Genomic DNA, 17,171 nt, shown 5'->3' on the forward strand with positions numbered 1-17,171 from the left:
TTATCTGTAAAATGGGGATGTTCTAGCTGCCACAGTTACCCTGAAGATTAAATTAGATAATCTATGTGAAGTTCCTAGTACAGGGCTTGGCACATGCCTTCCAATAATTGACAGTTAATATTAAATGGTATCACCTATGAGCACTGATCAGCTTCTACCCAGAAGTTACCATCTTGGTTGAGGACAACTGAGGACTTTTTAAAGCAAGTTGAATTAAGCTAACATTTCACTAAGTATAAAGTTACTGATAAATTATTGTAGATTTCAAGATTCCTTTCTCTGATATTATGGAAGTATCAGCTGGTCAACTTTTGGCAAGGGGTGGAGACATTGAAAATGAGCTGTTCTAATTAGCTACTCCTCTGTTAGACCCTGCCTGAAATACCAGGTTGGTATATTTTGATATGTCCACAGGGGGTTAACTTTGGCAGTTGTTGTTCAGTCACTAAGTCATGTCTAACTCTTTGTGACACCATGGACTGCAGCATGCCATGATTCTTTATCCTTCACTGTCTTCACTTCACGGAGTTTGCTCAGACTCATGTCCCTTGAGTCGGTGATGCCATCCAACCATCTTATCCTCTGTTGGACCCCTTCTCCTTCTGCCCTCAGTCTTTCCCAGCATCAGGTCTTTTCCAGTGAGTCAGTTCTTTGTATCAGGTGGCCAAAGGACTGGAGCTTCAGCTTCAGCATCAGTCCTTCCAATGAATATTCAGGGTTGATTTCTTTAAGGAACGACTAGTTTGATCTCCTTGCTGTCCAAGGGATTCTCAAGCGTTTTCTGTAGCACTACAGTTCGAAAGCCTCAATTCTTCAGGGCTCAGCCTTCTTTATGGTCCAACGCTCACATCTGTACATAACTACCAGAAAAACCATAGCTTTGACTAGATGGACCTTTGTTGGTTAAGTGATGTCTCTGCTTTTTAATATGCTGTCTAGGTTTGTCATAGCTTTTCTTCCAAGGAGCAAGCATCTTTAAATTTTATGGTTGCAGTCACTATACACAGTGATTTTGGAACCCAAGAAAATAAATTCTGCCATAGTTTCCATTGTTTCCCCATCTATTTTCCATAAAGTGATGGAACCAGATGCCATGATCTCAGTTTTCTGAATGTTGAGTTTTAAGCCAGCTTTTTCACTCTCCTCTTTAACCTTCATCAAGAGGCTCTTTAGTTCCTCTTTGCTTTCTGCCATAAGGGTGATATCATCTGCACATCTGAGGCTTTTGGTAATTCTCCTGGCAATCTTGATTCCAGCTTGGGCTTCATCTAGCCCAGCATTTCACATGATATACTCTGCATAGAAGTTAAATAAGTAGTGACAATCTACAGCCTTGACGTACTCCTTTCCCAATTTGGAACCAGTCTGTTGTTCCATGTCCAGTTCCAACTGTTGCTTCTTGACCTGCACACAGGTTTCTGAGGAGGCAGGTAAGGTGGTCTGGTATTCCTATCTCTTTAAGAATTCTCCAGTTTGTTGTGATCCACACAGTCAAAGGCTTTTGTGTAGGTCAATGAAGCAGAAGTAGATGTTTTTCTGGAATTCCCTTGCTTTTTTTATGATCCAGTGGATGCTGGCAATTTGATCTCTGGTTCCTCTGCCTTTTCTAAATCCAGCCTAAACATCTGGAAGTTCTCAGTTCATGTACTGTTGAAGCCTAGCTTGGAGAATTTTGAGCATTACTTTGCTAGCGTGTGAAATGGATGCAATTGTGCAGTAGTTTGTACATTCTTTGGCATTACCCATCTTTGGGACTGGAATGAAAACTGACCTTTTCCAGTCCTGTGGCCACTGCTGAGTTTTCTAAATTTGCCAGTATATTGATTGCAGCTCTTTCACAGCATCATCTTTTAGGATTTGAAACAGCTCAGCTGGAATTCCATCACCTCCACTAGCTTAGTTCCTAATAATGTTTCCTAAGGTCCACTTGACTTCACAGTCCAGAATGTCTGACTCTAGGTGAGTGGCTAATTTTCGTGGCTGTAATAAAGCTGGGTTAAAATGCCCGGGTGCTGTGGCAATAACCAAATCTCGATCAAACATGGGTCAGGTTAGTGGGTGTGAAAGCTAGTACTTCTGAAAGACAACTGTGCTGTCCACACTCAGGTGGAGTTCAAGTCCCAAAGGCCTTCAGAGGAGGAGAAATGTAGGCCCTCCAAGGAGAAAGGGATGCCGTGGGAAGTCCTTCATGTCTGCGAAGGGGTTGACCGGGCGAACAGGAGGATTTATCAGCCCTACTAAGGGTCCTGCAGCCCTACTGTGCGTCTGGGCCTGTGTGGGAAGACAGGTTACCAGAGGCGTGCGCGGCTCCCGCTGCCTTCTCCGGCTCCTGGATGGAGTTCCCCGTCCGGCCGGCGGTGGGCGCGCGCCCCGCCAGGCCGAGCCGAGCCTCGTGCGCAGCCGGGGGTCCCGCGGCCTGGCCGCCCGCTCTCCCTGCACTGTGGCCGCAGTCCGCGGAGGTCGGCGCTGCCCGCTCGGGGTCCGGACGGCCCAGCCCGCCCCCGCCCCGCCCGGCCGCCGCCGGTCCCGCTAGGAGGGGGATGGGGAGGGTGGAGAGGCCGGCGGACCGCGAGGCACACGCGGCCGCGGCGAGCGGGCCGGCAGGAGACAGACGGCGTGGAGGCGGAGACGGTACTGTCTCCCGCTTCCCCGCCCGGCGCTGCGGACCCGCCAGCGAGGCCGGGGATCCCCTGCGGGCTGGGGAGGAGCCGCCGCCGCCAGGCCGACTGCGCGTCCCGGGAGCGTGGAAGGGGGCGGGGAGCGCGGGGAGTCCGGGCCGATCCGGGCCCTTAAAGCATCTCGCCCTCCCCCGCCGACCCCGGGCGCCTGCCGCCTCACTCCAGAGTCGCGGCCGCAGGTAAAGGCTGACCCGCTGCTGCGGCGTCCGGCGAAGTTCGGGGCGGAGGCGCGGGCGGGAGGACGGGACGCTGGAACGGGATGTCCTCGATCCCCGCCGTCGGCGCCCTCTCCAGGGTCGCGCTGGGCACGGCGGCGTCCGGCGCTGCCGGGGGCGGGCGCGGGACGGCGGCCCCCGCCGAGCCGTCGGCTTCCTGGTGCCCCGCGCGGTTGTGCGCCGCCGCGGCGGGGTTGGGGAGGCGGGGTCCGCGGGCAGGTTGTGTGGGACCTGCCCGAGTTTGCGGGGCGGGAGGACCCTGGACCCCGCGCTTCCGGGTGTTGAGCGCGCTGCGCCGGGCGCCGGATGCAGGGGCTCCTGCTGGTCCGGGCGCCACTGGCCCCTAGGCTGCGCCCGGAGCCCGCAAGAAGCGGGCGTGGGCAGGATTTCTGTGACCCTCGCGGCGGAATAAACAGGAAGCGACGAGCACCCAGCCCGGCCGCCCCGCTTTGTCGTGCGGTCTGCGGGGCGCCGCGCGCGGGACCCCTCCCGGGATCTCGCCCGCTGCCCCGGGGCTGGGCGCGCCGGGTAAGCTGGGTGCTGGGCCGCTCGCCGTGCTGGCCCCCAGAGCATCAGCTTGGTTTTAAACTTTTTTTCCTAATTGGAAAAGGAAGAGGCTTCCGATGAGGCGGGGGGCAAGGGGGTTTAGGAAGACAACGAGGACCGCGACAGGTGGGGGGCACCTGGAGAAGGTAGGGGTTCGGCCGCTTGCCGAGTGAACCCGGGAGGGTTTTTGCACAGCCGGGAACTCACCAGGCGCAGGAGTGTCCGTGAATGCGGTGGATTCAGTAGCTTAAGTTTTGTTTTCCCCGTAGACTCTTTTAATTAGCTGAAATTGGATATTTTTGATTTGCTTATTTCTCTTCCTCTGTGTCCCATCTATTTTCTTCTCTTTCTCTCTTATTACTTTGGTAGCTTCACATCTCTAGACCCCTGGCTTGTAGTTCGGTGCTGCGTTCTAAATGTGGGTTATGACTGTGATGAGTATTTTTGGGTGCCCTACTGTGTGTGGGCATTGTGGGATGAGGGAAGTGAGCGGCACAGAGTTGGTCCTGGAGCTGGTGTTAGTAGGCTTCTTGCAGTGGAGGTGGCTGGCTTGAAGACTGGTGCATCTCTTTCTTTAAAAGGAAGATTCCTTTGAAAATAGCCCTTCTGCCTGTTGGGCTGACCCTAAGGGTGGTCTCCAGTCCGGGTCCCCTGGAGTGGCACAATGGTCCTGGTGACCCTGCACGGAGAAACTGCCAGGGTGTCCAGTCAGGTCTGCGTTTTCATAGGAGGGTTTAGTCTTTCCAGGGCTTATACTGTGTGTGCTGTCTCCTCTGCACAGCTGCCGTTGGACTCTGCACAGTAATCTTGGAACATGTTCTTTATGTTCAGTGAAGGGTCGTAATGTCAATTTTGAGTCATTCCATGGACTAAGGAGTGGATCTTATCCATGTACATGTATTGAATTATAATATTTGGTTTCCTGTCAACCCTTGGATGGGTGCCCTTTAATGGTCCTTGCAAAGAAGTGCTTTTTGAAACACAGGGTATATTCCTCATGATCTCTTAGAGCTTAATTCTTTTAAGAGCTTCCCTTTGCTATTGACACTGAACACATTGTTAGGAAATAGGCCTGAGATTGTAAATGCCAGTGAGGGATTTGCTGCTGCAGACTTAGTGCTGCCTTCTTACCTTGTTTTAAAAGCCGCCCCCGCCCCCCACCCCCAATTTCTTCATATCTTGCTGTTACCCTGGAAGTCTTGGCTGTTGGTGGAGTCTTCTAGTTGGTGAAGGCTTGTATTTACGATGGAGAAACCTGTCCCTAGCAGGCTTTTAGGGCTGTCTCTCGAATCCTCTCTGGGGCTGTTTGCATGACCACGGTCTTGCAGAGGAACCTGGCCTGTGGCACCTGCTTACTAAAGGATTTTGTGCCAATTTGGTGGCCTATTGTTTGAAAGTCAGAGTCTCCCACCCCCACTTGCCAGAGTATATACATATACAGACAAATTTCATTACCCACCCCCCCTCCCCCCAGACTGCTGACAGTGCTCTAAGAATAGTTTTCTTGCCTGGCACTGAGAGCAGTATCCACCCGCCTGCAGAGGTGTTTACAGTCCTGGGCTGCAGTCCTGGTTGACTTAGTGGCCTAGCAGAGCAACCGGTGGCTCGTGGGATGCGATGGGTTGTTCCTTGGGGCTGCTGGAAGGGCACCTCCCAACTGGACAGGGGAGCCTAGGGAAGTGACAGTGAGTTAGCATCTTGGGCGCTGTGGTTCCCGGCCTGTGGCCCAGCAGAGACCCCTGAGCTTGTCTGGATCCCTGTGCAGTCACCCTCATGGTCTGGGCAGGAGGTACTCAGGGTGTGGGGCATGGTCAGTGGCACCCATGACTGGTTGGGTCTTCCTGGTGGCCCTTGCAAGTTTTTTTTCCATCTTTCTTCTGCATCTGGGCTTATGATGTTTCTGTGAGGTGTCTGTTCTTTGAGGTGAGAGTTAGTACAGAAAAAATAAATGAAATGATCTTTCCATGTTAACCTGCAAAATTTTTAGAAACATTTAATTAATGTACTTCATATGGATTATGGTGAGCAGTACAGAATGGTGTGGAGTGCCCCCCAGTAGCCCTCTCTCCCTGCTTCCACCCCCTACTTTCAGGGGTCTCAGGACATTCTCCGGAAAGCCAGTCTTCTGATGTCAGAGTGACTTTATGCCTTCGTGGTATGTGTTAGTCTGGAATTATACTGTGACCTTGTACCCTGGGTGTGAAGGAAGGTGAAGCTTCAGTTTTTAATAGCAATGTATAGCTTCTGCCTCCGTCTGAAACTTTAGGCCACAAGACTTGCCACATCTTAGGGAAATTTTGGTGACATTATTAGTTTTTAGGCAAGTAGGGGACACAAGTGAGCACCTGTATTAATTGCTGTAGAAATAATTGGGTTTGTAATTCAAAGTGATAGTGTTTTTCTCGCTACCATAGGAGGATGTGAAAAGAATGCTTGTGTTGTGTCCTATCTGTGTGATTTGAGTATGGATTGCTTTTCTTTGAATTTCCACTAAAAATGGTACTTTGGCCTTTTAAGCTGTTTTTGTAAGGACTTTTCTTTCCCCCAAGCTTGTTTTCCAGATAAGTCTTGGAAATTACGAAGAACATAGCTATAATTTCTCCCTTGATTGGCAGCAGAGAGCTTTCCCGGACAAAAATAAGGCTGTTCTGTGCCAAATGGTTGACTTTTCTAGAATAAAAACTCTAAAGGGTTTGCAAAGAGTCCTCTGGTTAATATATTGGCATTCCCAGAACCCACTAAAACCCGGCAGCCTGCCAGACACCACTTAATGAGGACGCGGAGTGTCTGGCTCAAATCCCCAAGAGCAGAAGCGGGTGGGGGCTGCTGTCCACACCCTTTATTCATTTTTAATGACCGTACTTTTGTTTTGCAGATTTTGTTCTGCACCCCTCAAGACCCACAGCCGGGGTGCCCCTCCCCCATTCATTTATCTGCTCATTCACTTGGCACTGGAAAAGTGTGGAGACTTTCAAGGTTAAGGATCCTGGTGAGGGATCCTTTCTGTTTGCGGGAGTTCTTTTGTGGTTGGCTTTCTGTTTTCTCATTCTTTCTCCCACCCTCAAAACCCGGCCTTTATTTTGGAAGAGGAAGAGAGAAAAGGAACAGAAAAGGAAATGACAACTTTTTTTTTAATGATGCTTTATTGTCTCCTGGAAAAGGGAAGCATTTATGAAACTTTAAGTTTGTCAGACAGTTTATATGACAGTGCAAGTTGGTGCTTGCCAAGCTCCAGACAGATTGCTAACGTTACATGACAGGGAAAAAGAAATTACCGCTGTCTGCGAGCGGTGGGCGGGGCCGGGCACCAGGCAGCCTGCAGGCTATGCAGTGCGTGGGGTGCGTGGGGGTGCGTGGGGGTGCGTGAACAGCCTCCGCCCGCTGCCTGGAATTCTTCAACTAGCTTTGGAAGCAAGAAGGGTGTGTCTCTTGCTTTTATTTTCGGCAGGGCTGCAGGGCGACAGGATCCAGGGAGCAGCTCTGTATTTTTTCTGACCCGGTGACGCTTTGCCTCGCGGGCGCCTCTGGCCCGCACGACTCTCCTCCAGCCCGCACGACTCTCCTTCGCATCAGGGGACATGGTTCCTCATCTTCCTCCCGGGGTCCAGCTTCCCATGACACTGAACTGCGTTCTTAGCCACTCGGGTCCTCAGGTGTCTCGAAGCCAAGTTTGCGGCTGCGTTGTTTCTGCAGCTGCAGACGTTAAGAATCGGTTGCCTGAGATAAGGGTGCCATCTACCCAGGGGAGGGGGCTGGTGGCACTCCTTGGGCACAGTGTACTTTCATCCCTGGCATGTGGAGAGTCAGCTGGCAGCGTGACAGGTGTAATGAACTTAATGGACTTGCTCTAGTTGTTGGTGGGGACAACTGCTCCTATTACAAAGCTAGCTCCTAAGTGGGGGCTCTGCCAAAGGACTTGCAGGACCTTCTCTGTGCAGACAGGATCCAAGGCCTGGCCTGGCTGAGAACTAAGTGCGTGTAAGCCACATGATCCCTAAGTGGACCCAGACTTTCTCTTCAAAGGAAGGCTGCTCTGTCTAATCTCCCCACCCATATCCTTCCATCCATATGGTGGGGTGCGGCCCTGCCCCTGGGATTGCAGAGTGCAGGTTCCCAGTGCTGCCTCCTTGGTTCCCTAGGAGTGGTTGGACCCCTGGTGGCCAGTCAGTGGCCCTGGGGCCAGCAACCTCTGCACAGAATTGAGAGGGAATTTTTCCAGAGTGAAATCCCCAGTTCTGAAGGTGGGAGGCCAGGCTGTGCTTGGAAGGGCTCCGGTGGCCAGGGGTCAAAGTTGTGGGGGAGGTAGCAGCGCCTCGGTGCCAGGCCGTCCTTAGTGTCCTGAGAGCTCCTGTTAGCTGATTTCATCCCCTATCAGCCCTAGGATGTGGGCACTGCCACCCCTCAACCCCCGCACAGGCACACAGGCAGCAAGAAGCCTGAGATGCTGGCGTGAAGAAACGCTGTGCCTTCTTTGGGGACCACTCTCGGCAGTCAGAGTGGAGCAGGACCAAGTCTCTCTGTGACCTGAGCAGGGCCCAGCGCTCCTCCTTCCTGCCTGCCTTCCTACATGGATCTGACTCACGCCTCTCCTCCCGGCCTCATTCTTCTTTTTTTTCTTCTTTCTTTTTTTTAATTATTTCTTATTTATTTATTTGGCTGCACCAGGTCTTAGTTGCGGCAGGTGGGATCTGGTTCCCTGATCAATTGCATTGGAGTGTGGAGTCCTAGCTACTGGACCAACAAGGAAGTCCCTCCCCACCCCTCATTTGTAACCCCAGCTCCTGAGCCTGTCCTGCCTGTGGTCACAGCCTCAGCTTTTAGAGTTGGGGTTGGGCGGGGCTCCACGGGACTGCCTCACTGATGTTCTCTGGCTGGGTTTGTTGGGGGCCAGTCCTATTTTCCTGGCCCCCAAAGCCTTTGGGGTGGGCTGAGGTGGTCCAGGCCCTCCCTGTGCAGCAGAACTCAGCTAGTCCCCAAATGTGGGGTGAAGCGAAAAGATAACCACAGCTCTCAAATTCTCTGTCGTGCCTTGTGCGGGGTTGGGTTAATCAACCACACGTGTCTGCATGCCGTTCTTGTGTCCATCCTGGATAGACCCAAGTGTTTGAGCTTATGGGGCCTGAAGTGAGGCCCCTGGAGGTGCAGGTGTCTGAAGCCTGCAGGATGGCCCCCAGCCCTTGGTAGACTTTTCCAAGGCTGCAGGCGGGACTAGACATTTCTAGACCTTTCATACCCTCTAGTGGCTGGGTGGTACTGTTCCCCACGAAGGTACTGTGGTGCCCACAAGCTGTGGGCACTGTTGGGCCTCAGTCTCGTGAGGTCCCTGGGATGGGGGTGGATGGGCATCCATTTGTGGTGGAGGCCACACCTATCTGGAGGAGTTCCTGTCTGTTCCTCCTGTCAGGTGGTGGGGGCCCTAGGGCCCTAGACCAGACTCCACACTCTGTTTGAACCTGACTTTTTATTCCAGAGATTCAGGCCTGACTGAAATCAGCGTCACAGACCTAGTCTCTGAAATCCTTTTTTTTCCTGATTAAAAAAAACAAGAAGAAAATAAAAATGACTAAAATTACCTATAATTCCACTACCTTTAGATATGACCTCTATTAACAGTTTTGTAGATTCTTTCCAGGCTTATTTATTGATTATAAAATCATGCTTCGAACTTACGTACTTTTTATAAACTTTAACATTCATCTTGAATATATTTTCATGTAATTTAAATATTCTCCAAAAATACCACTGCTGATGAGTATTAAATTCCACCCTGTGGTTATATTGTTATTTTCTTAAGCCTGTTTTGGGACACTGAGTCTGCTGGCAGTTTTCCCTATTATAAATAATTCTGCAGCAGACATTCCGGTTACATTCCGGTTACATCCTCTGGACAGATTCCTCAAGGAGGAGCCGGTGGGTGTGAGAACTTTCAGAGGGGCCCCCAGAAAGGATGGGGCACTGCACACGGACATGGGGGTGACTGCAGCCTTGCCAGTGTTGAATATTGTTATAAAAAAAAAATCTTTGCAAGTTTGGCAATGAAATGGTATGCTTAAATTCTCTATCCCATCCCTCTGTTGTGAAAATCAGTGTAGCATCCGGTGACCCACAGGTGAAGAGAGTTTGCTGTGGGCAGATGCCGTGATGTTAGTGGGTGCTCCCCACGGGGGGTATAAGACCTTTGTGCTATTTTAAATTTGAATTAAACTTAGGCAGACAGGTTAAGGGTAGTAAACAGTCTAATAATACATTTTAAAGAGAAAATTAGGGATTTTATGGCTAAAGGCTGTGTCTGATCTTTCCCTGCCCCCCTCACCCTAACCGGGGACGGGGGCAGGGGGCAGTGTGGACTCAGCGGTGGAGCAAGGAGGCCAGGGTGGCTCCGTTAGCAGGTGCCTGAGGACCTGAGTGACGTTCCCCTCAGTCATCCTATTCGCTTTTAGCCCTCGCTTTCTGAGATCAGACTCTTCCTTGGCCTTTCCCCCAAGGATGCCAACATGAAACTCATCTTCTTGCTGTTTCACTTGATGGCTGATGCTAGATCTCTGGGCTGGGTGTCCTCTGTGGGGTTGGGGGCCTTGCTATGGCCCCTTTCGCTACACTTCTGCAGATTTCTGCTTCCAGCCAAGGCTGGAGCCCGTCCTGAGTGCAGACTCCAGAGGGTGTTGGTGCCGGCTGCTCTGGAAACCCCAGACAAGGGAAACTATCTCAGTACATCGCAGTTAGCTGAAGTCCGTTTTGTTTTCCGCAAAAGGCAGCCTGATTGGTTGAAAGGTAGGGACCAGCTGGAGGGAACAAGACATAACACCTGTGTCTTGGGGTAATTGGGCCCCAACGAGCTTGTTTTGGTCACAGGCACCTTCGTGCAGTGGTGTGGGGCAGGTGTGGGTGCTTGGGAGCGCTGGCACGTGAGCCCAGTGAGCAGAGAGCAAAGGCCACGGGCCCACTGGGTGCTGATGCTTGAGTGGATGACCGCGGCACTCTGGGCCCAGCCTATGGGAGCCCCCTTGGCTGCTGTCTTGCCTGCTTGGCACTCCCCACCCCACCCTGCTGGCCACGCAGGCAGCCACACTCCACTTTCCAGGTGCAAACACACCCTGGACAAGGCCTGGGGAGGGGGGCAGACAAGGCCTTGGAGATGTAGCGAGCCAGAGGACCCCAGGAAGTGAGAGGGCTAGCTGGTGGCCACCCAGCTCTCTGACCGTGGGGGGCGGGGTGGCTGGGGGAGCAGCCGTGTGGGGCGTTGAGGAGCTAGTATCAGTGGTTCGCGGACCAGGCTGCTGGTCCCTGTGTGCGGGGCTGGCTGCTCCTCAGTTGGAAAGAAGGGCCTTCTGGATAGAATTCAGCATGAATTTCAAGGGTGGCTAAGGTTACAGTTGGGTGGCTTGGCTGGACGATTGTATTTCTGTGACTTGGGCTCTTAAGATATAACACTGAAGCCTTTGGAACTTAGCTTCCATCCTACTGGTATTTAAATGAGTGCCAGTCTTTTACTTCCAAACCAGAGGTCCTGGAATTTATTTATTTTCATCTGAAGAGTAATGTAAAAATAGTATATACACACAGTCTTCACTGTGTAAGGTAGGTAGTAAATTTAGTCCAGAGAAATGATAACCTTTGTTTCTGATAAGTGAAGCTGGCCCCTCTGTGGCTTGGAGCATTTATTTGATGGACTCCCTTGTGCTGAGCGCGGAGCGTGAACTTTCACCGTTTTCCTGTTCTGACGTGGCTCACTTTCTGGAGTTTAGGAATCGGGAATCACTTATGTGCCTGAGGAAGTGGCTTCCGCGGAGGCCCCAGGGCTCCAGTGTGGGCCGATGCCGCTTGGGTGGACGCATCGTATGGAGGGAAGTTTTGCGGGGAGGAGGTTGCTTTTCTTTGCTGCCGGCCGCGCCCTTCCCTAAAACAGCTTCTGTCTGCTTCTTAGGTTCGGAGAGGATCAGACGAGGTATAAAGCTCACGCAGACCAGCTGGGAGAGTCCAGCCTCGGTAAGCCTCGATGAAGTGCAGCTGCTTCCAGTGAACCGAATATTTTGGGCGCGCGCGCAGCCTGTGCGGTGGGGACACCGCTCCTGCCCCAGGACTGGAGACCCAGGAGTCTGAGTCTGGGCACCGGAAGTGGCCGCTGTGACCACGCTCCAGGTCTGAGCCGTTAGTCTGGGAGGAGCGTGTACCGGGGGCGGAGGCGAGGCTGCTGGCTTGCAGCTCTGACCGCTGGCCACCGCACGCGCCCTCCCTCTCCTCCTCCTCAGTGGGGCCCCGCGACGTCCGAGCACTTGGTCTGCTCCAGACAAGCGGGGGGGAGACTTCAGGGAGAGGCTGGCTTTGGGCTGAGACGTGGCTGTACAGTGGTTTGCAGGGCGAATGGCGGGGAGAGGGGTCTCTGTCCCGGGCCCCTGGAACCCTGTGCGCTGAGTCTGCATGGCGCAGACCTGAGCGTGACCTTCGTGCACTGTGAGCACGGGCTCCGCTCTCACGGTCATGTGTGTGGGTTATAGGTCAGTTCACTTGGGCAGTGTGTGTGCTGCCCACTCTTGATCACAGCGGGATGTGTGTGAACAGTCGGGGGCCACTGTTGGCCCTGGGACCACGTGTCCAGGCATCTGTGGCAGGAGGGCGGGTCCACAGTGACTGTGTGGCTCCTGCGTTTCTGGCTCTACCGTGCCTGGTGGGGAAGGGCACAGGGAAACACTAGCAGAGCAAGCCTGGGTCGGGTCCTGCCAGCGCAGAATGTGCCTGGTGGTTGAGCTTCAAGGGTCAGATCCCATCAGTGCCCATGGCTGGTGGTGGACGGCGTTGCTGGGGAGGGGACACAGGTGCTGGGAGGAAGTGGCAGTTGATCCGTGACCTGCATGGTAGAGGGAGGAGGGGGGCTCAGGGGATGAGTGTGAGTGGAGGTGGGACTCGGAGGTGGGAGGCACGGTCCTTGTTGGAGGTGGAGAGTTCGGTGGTTCTAACTTCCTGGCGCTGGGTGGAGGTCTGCAGACTGAGCCTCTTGCGGAGCTCTGCCCATCTTTGCTGAAAACCAAATCAGCCAGCAGGTAAAATGGGGCTGTGGGGACACCTGCCTTCCACCTGTTTTCACACCTGGTTGTTTGCCCTGGAGGCTCTGTCCCCAGCTCAGAGCTGTAAGACTTGGAACTTGTTCACATTTCACAAAATGCTTAAACGTTCGTACTCCAAACAGCTCATACCAGGGAGTTAGGCTTGTCACTTTCACATGGTGACAATAGTGGCTTCTGTTTGCAAAACACTTGAACTTTTTCAAGCTCTTCAAAGACAGTGTTTAATCTCATGATCCTTGGCTTTAAGAAACAAATAATGAGATGTACGTGGAAATGTAATTAATTTCTAATGCAGCTGTTAGCTGAATATGGGATTCAGATCACAGTTTATTTTAATGTACAAAACCTGATGGGAAGAGGTGCCCTGCAGTCAGTCATCCAGGCCTCACGGTGGGTGGTTTTCTGAAGGAACCCAGGGTTTGCAGCTTGCTGGCTGGACAGGCATAATTTTGGGAGGTTAGGGCAAATGCTAGTCAAATTCAGACGTACAAGGCTACTTTAGGGCTGATCTGAACAGTCATTTCCCCGTGGTTGTCAGAAAGAGACGTGGGGTGCAGCAGGGTATGTGGGACAGTGCTCTCACCTCCCTTGTTAGAGGACGCTGTGCCGGTGGCCCTTTGTGGCACTTAAATCACAGCAGGTCCTGGCACACCTGGAGTGTCACCTGGTGGTCACGATGGAGCCAACATCCCCCCGTTTGTCCTGTGTCTTTCAGACCAGCTGGTTTTCCCCTTGTGGCTTGGATGCTGTCTTGGTGTCTGTCTGTTCAGCTGTGGGTGCGGGTTACTGCTGGTCTGCCTCCCCTTTTAACAGAGGAGTGTTTGAGCCGTGACATCAGGCTGCTCCAGCCCTCGCGGTGCCTGGCCACCTCTGCGCCTCGACCTCGGCAACTCCTCCTCGGGTTCTCCTCTTCTGTGGCCACCATGTGTCCCTTCGCCTTCTTGGACTGCAAGCAGAGTCAGGCTTGCTCTGCAGCTTCCTGCGCTCTCCTTTGCAGGCCCCAGAGGTGCTGTTTCTCCCCAAGTCCAGGTGCGTCCTGAGCTGGTGATGGAGGCAAAGGCCAAAGGGTCCCCTGCGTTCCCTGCTTGGACATCCACTAAACTGCCAGTGCGGGCCAGGTGTCCCTTGGAGGTTTTGGTGCAAAGGAAGTGCTTTCTGTCCTGTTGGCCTATGGATCAGTACCTATCTTGGAGGGTCAGTGGCATTTGGGGGTGGCCTAACCCTGAAGGACAGTGTGTGGAAATGGCCCCTCCTTGCTGAGCAGAGTGCTTGTCTTCTGTGTTGCTGGGATGTTCTCTGCTGTTGGTGGAGTTGGGACTGTGGTGAGGAGGGGCAGGTGGTCAGTGAGCAGAGCCTGGAGAGCTGGTGGGGGTACTGAGCGCCCCTTATCTGAGCTTCCTTCCTGTGGTTCTTTGTCACTGATTCTGGTGAGGTTTTACTGACAACCTCCTCATGATGAGACGTGGTTGGGTGTTTGGTAACATGGCCTGGGGGTCTGGCCACATCTGAGGGGTCTGACCTTCAGTCAGTGGGGAGGGTTTCTGACTACTGAACCTCCCACCCATGCCTGGAAAGCATAGAATTCCGTCACGTGGATTGAAATGGGCTCTGTATTTACATGGAGACCTTTGCCCCTGATTCCACACTCAGGCCTGACTAGCCAGTGGTCCTCGCCAAGCCTGTGACTAGAGCCGTGTCCTGATCCCCTCTCTCCGCCCAGTGATTCAGACACACAACCAGGAGCCCTCCTGGACTCCCCCGCCCCGCTCAGGGGCTTGTTCTGCCTTCAGAATCTGCCCTAAATCTGGTCACTTGTCTCCGTCACCAGTAGCTCAGTGTGTGTCCCTCCCCTGGGCTCATGCAGGGGTCTCTGACCAGCCACTCACCTCCCTTCCTCATAGTCTGGTTTCAGCCCAGTGGCTGAGTGAACCGGGCCTGGTGATTGGGCTGCTGTGCCTGGCCTGGGGGCATGACTGCTGTCCCCTGGGGCTCCCCACTGTCCAGCTCCACCCCCAGGGCTTTGTGGTTGCTACCGAGATCCCTCTCCCCAGGGCTGTGTGTCTATCAATCACTTCACTCAGGCTTCAGTTGGGTGTCCTGCCCAGACTCTGTCCAGATTTCCTCTGCTGCCCAGGACAGGAAGCATAGGACCCAGGGAACACAGGCCGGAGCCAGGACACGGCAGGACAGTCACTCCTGGGGTGGGGGAGGGGTGGGGCACTGGGGGTCCACCACAGTCACCAGGGGTCAGGCCAGGCCTCTACAACCTATCAGAAAGGCTTAAGCACAGCCCAGGCTGGGGGCCGAGGGGGCACTGGCACAGCTCAACTCTACACCACCCTCCCCTCACCCCCAGGTGTTTTCTCATCTACATTAACTTTCATTTGACTGTTTTCCCCAAAATGACCTGCTCTTGCCCTCCCTCCTCTCCCAGTTTAATCCACTTGCCAAATAAACTGCTTGTGAATGAAAAATTACCTGTTTCAAGCAAATGAATCAAACTGTGGAAGATCATCAGATTTGTTAGTGTTCTTGAAATCATCATAGGCAGAGATTTCTCCCTTTAGACTCAGTGTCTGTTATAACCTCGGTTCTCCTCAGCTGCTTTCTTCTGTCCTTGGGATCAGGAAGAGTTCAAAGTAGACAAAGTTACAATCTGTGAGTCATTTTCCCATCTTGTCAAAGAAGGCTAAGCCCTGAACAGGTCCCTGGGAGCTTGACTTATCTCTAGACACCTGACTCTGCTTTTATTCTGGTGTTAGATTCATCTTCTTGGGTTGTGTGGCCTCCCAGGTTGGCACTAGCAGTAAAGAACCCACCTGTCAATGCAGACACAAGAGACCCCGGTTTGATCCCTGAGTTGGGAAGATCCCCTGGAGGAGGGCGTGGCAACCCACTCCAGTATACTTGCCTGGAGAATCCCATGGACAGAGAAGTGTGGTGGGTTATAGTCCATGGGGTCACAAAGAGACACAGCTGAAGTGACTTAGCACACACAGCACACCTTAGATTTCAAATTCAGGAGGATATGAAAATTATTTAGGTGGAACAAGGAAAAAACCTGAATAAGACAAATTCCAGTTAGTGGCAAGTAACACAGCGATTCATTTCCAGTGATGGATTTCAGCCCGTGTGATGTGTCACAGACACTAGGGATGCTTGCAGGTGAGGTGGGAGTCACCCCACATCCGTGGTCCTGCCCCCTCCAGCGGTGGCGGGCTGTCTCAGGGCCGAGTTCCACTCTGCCTCCATCAGGAGTCTGTTGGAACGAGGCAGGCACTGTGCTTCCCTGGAGAACACCTGCAGGGGATGGGCCAGGACATTAAGAATGGATGTATCCAGCATCGCCCAAGGATGATTTTGAAATCCTGTCTTTTTACCCTTTCCTTGTTTGCTACAGTGATCACTTTTATGACAAGGAAACCACCAGTGAACTTGATTTCTTCGGGCCATGGAACAAAAAGTCAGTTTCTGAAAAACTGTGGAAAACGATGTGATGTGTGTCTTTTTTAAGCATCGTGGAAGCAGGAACGAGTTGCTATGGTGAGGTTCACTCTGCATGGAGAGCGGTGCCCCGAGCGTCCATGTACACAGACTTTCTCCTCAGATGTGAAAACAGTCACACGCAGGATCACGGTTCCATCTTCTCCCCTCAAATCGCCATTTGGCTTTGATCTAAAAGCATGAACAATCCTGCATTCTCTCTGCAGACTCTCAGCCTGAGGTCACCTGAGGTCATCTGGGGTTGCCTGTCAGTCCACCTTGCATGTCGTCTGAGGCTCCATCCTTGCCCACTGAGAGCAGACTGTTCAGAAAGCTGGCCCAGGGACCTTCAATTTCCACATCCATGTGTTTCTGCAGCCTTGTGTTGGAACACATGTGGGTACTCCGACGCCCTCCTCTGAACCACTTGCAGAAATCCACGGTCACGTGTCTGTAAGGTTTTCCCTTCAGTCTGTCCATGGTGCAGAACACATTTGCTGCAGCCCCTCTGTGTGACTGGCTGCTGTTGACCCGCTGGCGTAGATACAGGAGTGAGCGCGGTTCTGTGAAGAAACGTGGCCCATGGAGATGGAATCCCCATTTCTGTTGGCGTCTCTGGAGCTGGGCTGGAGGGCCACTGTGCTGGGGGCCATCTTCTCCCAGTGTGGCGTTAGGCCAGCTTGTTCGCAGGCGCTGGTACTCTGCACCTCTGACATCCTGTTAGTCAACTTGGAAATGAGAACATTTCCACTTAACCTTGGGGCTTCCCAGGTGGCACTAGTAGTAAAGAACCTGCCTGCCAATGCAGGAGATATGAGAGATGTGGGTTCAGTCCCTGGGTCGGGAAGATCCCCTGGAGGAGAAAGTGGCAACCCACTCCCATATTCTTGCCTGGAGAATCCTATGGACAGAGGAACCTGGCGGGCTACAGTCCATGGGGTTGAAAAGAGTAGGATGTAACTGAAGCGACTTAGAACACACACACTTAGCCTTAGGGTTGAACATTCCTGCAGGTAGGTCACAAATGATGTCAAGATTTTAAAAGTTAGGTTGCCTTTGTTCCTGAAAGTCTATAATGTCTTTTTATCTATAGGCTGTTAATGATTTTTCCTAACAGCAACTGCTTATTCATTGACAGTAAACCAAGGAGGAGGCAGACCCAGGCAAACCTCAGGTCTCCAAACATC

General features: G+C 52.7%; 1 protein-coding gene across 1 annotated transcript in view; it reads left to right on the plus strand.

The window, feature by feature from the left end:
- LDLRAD4 (low density lipoprotein receptor class A domain containing 4) overlaps positions 2,517-17,171 on the plus strand; it is a 160,890-nt gene continuing 146,235 nt past the window's right edge. Inside the window, 2 exon segments of the mRNA XM_018039377.1 lie at positions 2,517-2,857; positions 11,364-11,425. The gene's annotated coding sequence lies outside the window, so the exon portion shown is untranslated.

The sequence above is a fragment of the Capra hircus genome, chromosome 24, assembly GCF_001704415.2.
Source record: "Capra hircus breed San Clemente chromosome 24, ASM170441v1, whole genome shotgun sequence".
Taxonomy (NCBI): Eukaryota; Metazoa; Chordata; class Mammalia; order Artiodactyla; family Bovidae; genus Capra; species Capra hircus.